The sequence below is a fragment of the Papaver somniferum genome, chromosome 6, assembly GCF_003573695.1.
Source record: "Papaver somniferum cultivar HN1 chromosome 6, ASM357369v1, whole genome shotgun sequence".
Classification (NCBI taxonomy): domain Eukaryota; kingdom Viridiplantae; phylum Streptophyta; class Magnoliopsida; order Ranunculales; family Papaveraceae; genus Papaver; species Papaver somniferum.
Window position 1 is genome coordinate 9,233,731 of NC_039363.1, and position 9,850 is coordinate 9,243,580.

Consider the following 9,850-nt stretch of genomic DNA (forward strand, 5'->3'; position numbering starts at 1 on the left):
TTACCTGTAAATGGATGGATTCGTCGTTCTTACCAAGTTTCTGACTTATAGTAGTCCACTCCCGGCCAGGTTTCGATCTCAGAGCCTGGTATGCATACAATATGCAAAAATATATTTTGTTTAAGGTTTCATAGAATATTCCGAAGGAATCTTACCTGTAAATGGATGGATTCATCGTTCTTACCAAGTTTTGTGTGTGTTTAAGGTTTCGTAGAATATTTCCATGGAATCTTACCAGTAAATGGTTGGATTCATCGTTTTTGTGCACTTTGAAACTTCTTGGTTCATAGTTTGTAAGTCGTTATACCGAACTTGAAGTTTGAATCGACACTGAGCTTCATTTTCATCAATTTCGATGATGTATCATGCTAATTTTGAAGTCAGAACCCTCTCAGAGCTTCGTGGTTCATAGATTATATGCCATTATACAAAGTTTGAAGTTCGAATCGACATTGAGCTTCATATTTATCGATTTTGATGATGTATCATGCTAAGTTTAAAGTCAGAACCCTCTCAGAGCTTCTTGGTTCATAGTTTGTATGTCGTTATACCACATTTGAAGTTTGAATCGACACTGAGCTTCATATATATCTATTTCAATGATGTATCATGCTACTAATGTGAACTAAAGCTACTTCATGACCTGTATGACTAGTCGAAATTACTTCATGACCTATGTAACTAGTCGAAATTCTAACCGGAAGCACAAAGAGAAAGAACAAAAGCACAAAGAAACACACCAATTATCGAATTCATTTCTTATTTTTCAGCTTCATTCTTATACATTTTTTGGATTTTTTTATATCAGAATGTCGATAACAATATGCTAAATTTATTCATATTTTTTTTGGATTTTTTTCGTGTCGAAGGTTGATAATAAAACCGAATACATGAGTGCGTATTAGCACAAAGAAAAACACACATGCTTCTTAATCCGTATGAGCATCCCAAAATACAATCTCAACCGTGAAATTATTTTCCCAATCCGTATGAGTGGATCAAACAAAATCTGGTCCGTCCAACATTTTCATTCACCCACCAAACCCTCCCTCAGCCACTCGAACTCTATCTCTTTCTCTCTTTCTTCCTCTCCTCTTCCTCTCCCCCGAAGAACACCTCTCTTCTTCTCTCAATACCTCTTCTTCATCTTCATTTCTTGATTGAATCGACCCATATTAGTTCTCATCTGCAATTTCCGGTGAAAAACATCACAACCTCAGTCACAGAAACTCATCAATCGAATACCTCAGATCCACCTTCTACAAACCCTAAATCAAACGAAACCCAACTTTAATCGTAATATGCTACCGATTTCTTCTTTCACTGATTCAATCTCAGAACCCCTTTCAATTCGTAATATGCGATTTAGGGATCAAATCTGGATGAATTTGCATATTTGTTGTTGTTGATATTCATGGGAAGTTAGGGTTTTTTTAAGATGATACTGTGGATTTGATGGAGATTGCTTAAGGGTCTGTTAATGACTAAATTTCGAAGTTTATAAGGAAACTGAAGATTGGGTTCAAGTTAGTTCTGAAATCAGTAAAAAGGTGAGCTCAAGATTAATGATGGTGAAGAATCAGAGGAGAATAATTTAAGATTCTCATGAGTGAGGGTTTGAGAGTAAAGTTGGGGGTTTCTCTCGATTTGATTGTTGTTGTAGCCGAGAACAAAAAATCCAGGGTTTGATTGAGATATGGGTTATGGCTTGAATGAATTTGAGCTGATGAATTGAACCGAGATAGAAGATATGGTAGTGGATTTGATTGCAAAAGGTGGTGCTGTGTTTTATACCAATTGTTTTTATGGGAAAGAGGACTAGCTTGGAGTTGAGATCGATGAGGGTTTCATATTTGTTTAGTCAAGAACAAAAGATGAAGAAGATACATCTACTGAGAAGGTAGATTTGTCATGAGCTCAAGAACAAGAGTAGGATTAAGTTTATGAAACCGAAATAGAGTGAATTTGATGTATGGTTAGGACAGGTGAAGCTCCAGAATGTGATGCTGTGTGAGTTGTAAGCAATATTGCAGAGCTGAAGAACAATGTGTTGGTGGTGTTAATTCACAACAAAGATGAAGTCCAGATGGTAGTGGTGACTTATTATGATTAGCTTCTGGTGGTGCTGTGTTGTTGTATGCAGTGAAAGAAGGATGGGTTTGGTTTGTTTCTGCTGTTACCTGTGATGGCAAGCTGGTGTTGCAGGTGATGTTGCAATGGAATTGGAATGGGTATTTGCAGTGAGGTTGTATCTGCAGTTGAAGATGTGTATGTTTCTTATGAACACAAGTTGCAATGTTGGTTAATGGTTGTATCTGCAGTTGAAGAGATGGGAATGTTTGATTTGAAAAATTAGAGGTCGTGGTGGTGGTAGAGGCAGAGGAGGCAGCAAAGGAGGAGGTCGTGGTAGTGGTGGAATGAAAGGTGGTAGTAAAGTGATTGGGTACAAAGTCTGGAATCCTTTTAGATCAAAGCTTGTTGCTGTACTTGGTGGTGTTGACAATATTTGGATTGTAAGTATTATTTGTGTATAATGTTTGGGATTTTTCACTTTGTGTTTTTACTTTTTTTTTCTTTGTCATTGTTTTAACATAATGGTGTTTGATTTGCAATTTCAGGTACCGCCTGTGTTAGAGCTAGAGGTGGTGCTAGTGGAGGAGGAGGAGGTAGATGGAGTGCTAGTGGTGGTGGTAGTAGTGGTGGTGGTGGGAGAAGGACTTATGAGCCAAACCCATTTGATGTTGCTGACAAATTTGCTGAATTAAGTGCTACTGAAATTGAAAGAGGAGAGGAGGGTATCTAGAGAGTTGTCTTGCCAGGTGAAAATTGCTAAGTTCTTTGTTTGAGTTTCTGTTTAATGATTGTTATTAGTGATATAGATACACTTTTCTAATTTCTAATTACTCATTTTTGATTTTGTTGTCCTGTAGATACATGATGAAGCGAAAAAGTTCTCTTATCAGACTGGTGTTAAAGTCGCTGTTGCATATGGTGGAGCACCGATGCACAAGCAGGTTTGTTGCTCGCCCGCATACTTATTTTGTTTGTATTCACTGGCTATGTTAGTTGGTATAATTCTTTGAGTAGATTTTGGCAGTGCAGTTGATTTTTTTCAGCATTTTAAAATGTCGTATATCACATCATTTGTAGTTGTACTATGTTCTTCGTTCACACACATACAGGAGTTCCATGTTTTATTTTTTTGTAGGTGCATTTGATCTTAAGTAGTGAATGTGGCTTTTTATTGATTGTCCATGGATTGAGTCTAACAATCCATAATTATAGCCTATGGTACTGACATCTGCTAACTATTGAGAGAGGCACTGCCTGTTTTTTAATTGAGGCGCAGTTGCTCTTTTCTACCCTGTCGTTTGTTAAATACTATGAACATCTGTGTGTCATCTATAAAGCAAATAAATTTGTTTGTTTCAGAAGAAGATTTAAGTCTGAATATTTTAGAGTAGCTAAAGATTATAAACATTAACCTTGCAGTACTTGCACAGAACTGTTACATTTTCAGTTCTAGTGAGCTTATTAGCTTAAGCTCGAGTTTGTTTCAACTTCAGCTCTCGCTTATGGCTTGTGTGAGACAATGACATTACAAAGTTTTGGTGGAATATTTTTTCTTTCCTTCACTTTTTTATTATTGCATGCCTTAACCCTGTTGCAGTTTCTTTGTTAATGGTTGGTCAAGTGCAAATATGGGTTTTAAAACTGTGATATGTTTGTTTGAGCGTGACCTTTTCTGGTTGTGCAGGGATGCCATTCATGCTAGAGATTTAGAACACCAGCAAGCATGGTCTCGAGTTCAAAGTCCATAATCTTAACTGGATGAACATGGCTTGGAGATCTGGTTTACAATCTCCTATGCGTTCAAGAGATGCAGCTCCAATATGACACCGCCTGTCGTTGAGCCTTGGTGCCGAGATATTCTTAGTTTGTCTACGGAATGTCAACTGATAGTGCATGACTTTTCACAAAATCTCAAGGATGTGGTGCAGCAGCAACAAGTAACAACTTCTGTAACAGAAAGATTATTGGTGCACAACATTTTGCAGCAGCTGCTGTTGCTTAAATGGTTTTTTCCGTAAACTAAGCATCTCCTCTTGATGGTGATGGGAATGAAAGGTTTGTGTTTGCCTGGGATTCTCATCACTGATACCAGCAAGTCAATGGTGAGCAGTTACACGATTCCAAATTCGAATCATCACAGTTGCATACTAGGGTGAATGTTCTCATATACATCTTAATCTTTTTAGAGTGTGTTTTGGAAACTCCACTTTTGTAACAAACATCTATATCACTGCCATTTTTTGGATGTGTGTTTAAGACTCGCAGGTTAACTTGAATGAATGTAAATGTGTTACACTGGTACGTTAATGTGAATGTGAATTATTTTCGGCAATTCGGTTTCGGCCCTAATTCTTTTTTTCAAAATAGTATTATGCACACAACTCCAAACAAAAGTTGTATTTTCGTATTCATCTACTGAAAACAGAAGTTGTTACTTTAAATATTACAATCCTTAAGGGTGTTGTGTTAGACATTATGACTATACTGGTAATTGTTGTTGCATATGTTTCTACGATATGCTACTTATGTTGTCCATGATTGTTCTACAATACAAGCAAGAGTTGTGTTAGGTTATCAAAAAAAATCGAAAGAGAATCACAACATTGACAAACTATTGTCGAACCATGAATCACATCACCCTTTACAACACTTGTCAACCATTGTAGAAAAACCTGGACTTTCTACAATACCCCCGTTCCACAATGCATGAAATGGAGTTGTCGTAGGGGTACTGCAACTCTTATCTTGTATCGTCAATGATGATTTTTCCCGAAGTGATGACATATTAAACATGTCATTACTATAGCTATTAATTAAAAATATCCGTAGGAAAAAAAATACACTGAAGGAAGTGACATGGCATTAGTGCAAACCAAGTCATTTACTAACAATAAGTACTTAATAATACTAGAGAAATTCAGTTATTGATTTTTAGATGACATTTGTAGTTTCTGAATTTCAGTAGGGACCTTGACGTCTGTTGCTAACCCAATGCTCTCAAGTAGCTTTATCACGTACCAAGGAAAGTCGAGCTGCCACCATTCGAGACCTAACCGAGCTGAGAATTCAAAGGCGTGATGATTGTTGTGCCATCCTTCTCCACTTAAATTAAGTATGTTCATCAACCAATTGTTTCTGGATAAATCTTTGGTGTTATATGGCCTTTTACCCCACATATGGCATACTGAATTGATGATGAACGTGCCATGGTGTGAATATGCCATTCTAACACCCTATATATACCAGAACAAAATTATCAGTCTGATCAAATATGCTGATGAAAATTTGGCTATGATCCAGAGGATCAGCAACGAAATATAGATTACCGGATTTTCGCTAGGTTATGCGAGTGAACTTACCATTCCCCAAATAAAGTGGGGCAGGCCTCCTGTCACGTACAACAGCAGTGCAAGTCCAACATAGTGAAACGATATTGTTTTCCGAAGAAACCTGTAGTAAGCTTGCTTTTTTAAATCCATAACATTATTCGTCTTCCGCACTGCAAAAACATGATCCGAATGCTATTATAATGGGGATAATGTTTGTGCTCAGAAAGATAAAGCCACCGTAGGATATAATTTCCCTTCCTAAATAATTGTACTACCTTCAACTTTTGCTCAATTATGTGCCAATGAAGGCTATGAATCAGGTAATTAGTAAATAATAAATGATGGTGAACAGGCCGAGAATGAAACCTTTTCCCTTAGATAGGTGTGTTGAAAAATCCAATTTATATAGCTGAACCAAAATCCTTCGATTGGGCTATGTGGGTCTTTGAGGGTATCTACGAACTGATGGTGAAACCGATGAACGCTTACCCAATATATTGGGTCTCCCTGAGTAAGTGCCAACAACAGAAACACATTAAGCAAATACACATACACGTAACACATAGAAAGAGGTAGGTGTATATGCATGTAGCTACCTACCTGTGCAGCGTGGAGTCCGAAATAAGCAAACAGATATTCAACTGATTTATTGAGCTTCAAACTTCTGTGACAAAGGCTTCTATGGTAACAAAGACCAATCCCGATAGGTCCACATAAGACACTCAAAACCACACAAACCCAAAATGCATGCCAAGTAAAATGGGATGGAGCAGCTAGTACACATATATGTTCCAGAATTACTATCGCCAAGTTTGCCGCATCCCAGAAATAATCCATTCTTCTCACTGAAGGAGGCGTCAGCTCATCTTTTGTACCTAGCCATTGCGATTGTACCATACCATGTAGATTATCATGAACGGTTTCCTGCAGAGCCATATTAGGATCTAAGTTCTATCTTTAAGGAACTTTGTTGTAGTTCACTCTGGCAACACCTATTTATATATGTTGTTGCACTTGGATTCTTTTGAGACATATATTTGACTAACCTTCTCTCATTGTCAGCTAATCTTCTCTCAGCGTTGTCTATGTTATCAGTGTATCTCATGAATTTTTTCCCTAATTTTTTGCATCTTGTTACCTAACCTTCTTCCATTGGTGTCTGTGTGAAAAACTGATAGAAGAACAGTATGAAAAACCGTCAAATGCATAATCAATTATTATCTGCCAGACCGCAACCTCTTGATAAAACTTAAAGCTTGTAATTAAGTCACGAGCCAACTGTTTTTACCTAATGGCGTGAGACATGGTTAATACCGCTCCTTGCTCACTTGAATAAATAAGTGAGAGGCTCCGAGGGAATAAGGCTAAATGAACGCTAACCGCAAATGAGCAAAGAAAATTAGTTGGCATCATTTCGTCACCATTGTTTAGGATTACTAGGTCTTAGTAAAGTCACCCGGTGGTCGTAGTTTAACAATATGATTTAACATATCAGAAAGTCGTTTTCCAAAAATATTGTCTCAGTGATCAACGGATAATATCTCGAAATAAACTCCATCAGAATATTTTCATGAGGAAGACAAGTAAAGATATTATGCGCAATAATTAAACAGAGGCGCATGAGGAAATGATTACAAAATTCAAATGATGTGGAATGACTGTTAGCAGACTGGAAAAAAAAAAACCCAAAGAAGATAGCATATGTGGATTGAGTTATCTTATCCTACTGATACCAAAAAAAAAAGAGGTAATTGTTTGGTGAAGTCCCACTTTTGGTGAAGCTTTTTTGTAATTAACATTATAACACTCTAATTATTAACTTCCAAAACCAAACAGGCTGGTAGGGAAGGTCACAATAAAAGGGTACTAAGGCTGAATTTGTAAAGTGCATCTTCAGAGCATCTCCAAGAGAAGGTGCAAAAAATCATATGTGGATTTTTAATTTAGTTTTTTTATTTATGGGGTCTACACATAGAGTAAATATAAGACCTCATATTTAAAATACTATCTTCAGTGAGAATTTCAACACAAAAAAATTAGTTAAAAGCATGATGTGGATGTGCAACCGGAGGTGTAGATAACACTTTCTTGAACACCTTCATACTTAATAATTGGTTCCTCGGTAACTTGTAGGACCCTACTGTTGGAGATGAACTTATGTTAAACGGGGGTCTAAAATCCTACGTGTCACTAAAAATAATTAAATCTACCATCTTACGGAAATGCTCTGATGGTCCCCGTTTCGAATCCCGCTGAGCACCGTTTACAGTTATTATATTTTTCATGTTCTAAATTTTTTTTCGCTCCCTTCGACATAATACTTCCGGATTCCGGTTCGACACCTTTCATCAATCAAATTTCATACAATCAGAAAATGCAAATTTGTCAGGCTTTCGAAGAACTCATTTGACAAATCTTTATTTCTTAGTTTTTCTATTACAGATATGTTAAAATCCCAATCTGGGGTTAGGCTTTCCCAAGATTTTCTCTCCACTTCAAAGGGATTCACAATGCTAATTGAGTCCTGCTAGAGATTACACAGTTGGTTTGTAAATTGGTTGCAATTTTTCTTCATCAATATATTTTCAGTTCAATATTTGATTCCGTAATCAAATTAAGTTTGAAGCTTACATTAGAGATTTTGATACGATTGTGTTACTTCTTCACAAGCACTTTGTGAGCTAGAACTGCATGTGAAAATGTCCAGAACCTTTTTATTTGGTTTCAATAGATTCAAAAGGAATTTGGGTATCTTTGTTAACATTCAAACATAATTAAGGAATGAGGACTCGGAAGTATGTAGCAGAAATGGAAAAACGTATCAAAGATCATAGATACTATTCATGTTGATATGCTTATACTATTCCCTTTTTTTGCTTCACTCTCTAAAATAGAAGGAAAATGCAGAAATCCGCAGAAGGAATGAGAAGTGCTCTCCAAAATTCAGCTGTAACGGTTGTCCTTAGCGGGGGTGGGGTGGTGGTGGATTATATATCTCAGAGAACATTAAACAATCTATTGAGGGATATACAAATTGCTTAATCTATTCGAGGTGATCAATATTGATTGTTTAGTATGCCTTTTGGACTGAATATGAACGATAAAATTTGCAGGTCTTGAAACGGAACGATACTTCATTCTTATTGTGTGGTTCAGTTATTTTACTAAAAAGCATGTGTACAGGTATCTTAATTAAAGTGTGTTTGTTATTTCTAGCACTACATATTTGGTTGAGCTTAAAGAACTTAAAATGAGTTTCTGAGTCAAGTTCTTTGTATTCACCTGATAGATTTCAACCTCACCTTTTAAGTAGTTCCAATATGAAGATCACTGTTGATATCTCTTAAAACCGATATAAAACAAAAACACTACCGGGAAATTTTGTTGTATTAAGAAACCGTCTGTTAGTACTACCACTGTGGATATTTTTCACTTTATGTAAATGCGACAAACATTCGTACTCATTTTGACTGCTACTGCAGCTGCTGCGATGTTTGATTATAATTTTTCTTTTTAATCAAAAGAGCGTCCAGTTGAGGTTCTAATACGCATCCATGTAATCTGTAGATACATACATGAGGTACACTTGACTGATTGCAAATATAATGTTGCAGATTAAGGTACATTTGGAATGCGAAATGGAGGTTAGTTGGTAGTACTTTAGTGCATAGGTATATCCTAAGCTGCTTTGGGAGACATACATTTCCAAAAAAGAATTTTAGTTTGTTACTCCTATATGTTAAAGCTTTTACAACGTAACAATAAATTGGCAGGTGCATCGCACATATTTACTCATATCGGGATGAACGTACCGGCAGGCGCATAGTGTATGCGTGCTATACTAGTTCTATGATTACAAATTCGGGTAAGAATCTCTTTTGCAATATTGCTAATGAGCTAAAGCAAGAAGTACGCGTGGGGATCTACTTAGACGAATGGCTTTTTCTGCTCAGCTTTTATACACTTGGATTTCGAACAACAAAAGGCGAAAAATATTGAAGGTGATCATCATCATGAAGAGAGAACACCATAAGCCATTTTGAGCTGGTAGCAAACTGCAAGAACCAATTGAATGTGGTTCTGTCTGTATTGTTTCAGAGATTTTCCTTTTTTATTTCAAAAAAAAAAAAAGAAAAAAAAAAAGAGAACACCATAATTCATGAATGCTACATAAAATTCAGCGTAAACGAAGAGAGATTTGAGAACATACCGTTAATAACCCTTGAATATTTGTTGGTCATCCCCACTTGACCCTAATAACCCTTGAATACTTGTTGATCGTGCTAGTTCTTCATTTATCCTGTTTAAATAATCTTGCATGTAAGAAAATGCAATCTCTAATAATTTTTGTGAACTACATTTCGTACTCACATCAACAATTAATTCCCATTCTCTTGCATAAAGTTTGCCATATAACAGACTAATAATTCTACATAGTTGAAAACAAC

General features: G+C 36.4%; 1 long non-coding RNA gene across 1 annotated transcript; it reads right to left on the reverse strand.

Annotated features, from left to right (window-relative positions):
* Window positions 1-4,806: 4,806 nt before the first annotated feature.
* Window positions 4,807-6,356, reverse strand: LOC113285410. Its single transcript, XR_003328644.1, has 4 exons — window positions 6,003-6,356; window positions 5,769-5,909; window positions 5,433-5,572; window positions 4,807-5,306 (listed from the first exon to the last, which is right to left on the reverse strand). It is a non-coding gene; the product is annotated as an uncharacterized LOC113285410 (long non-coding RNA).
* Window positions 6,357-9,850: the final 3,494 nt, after the last annotated feature.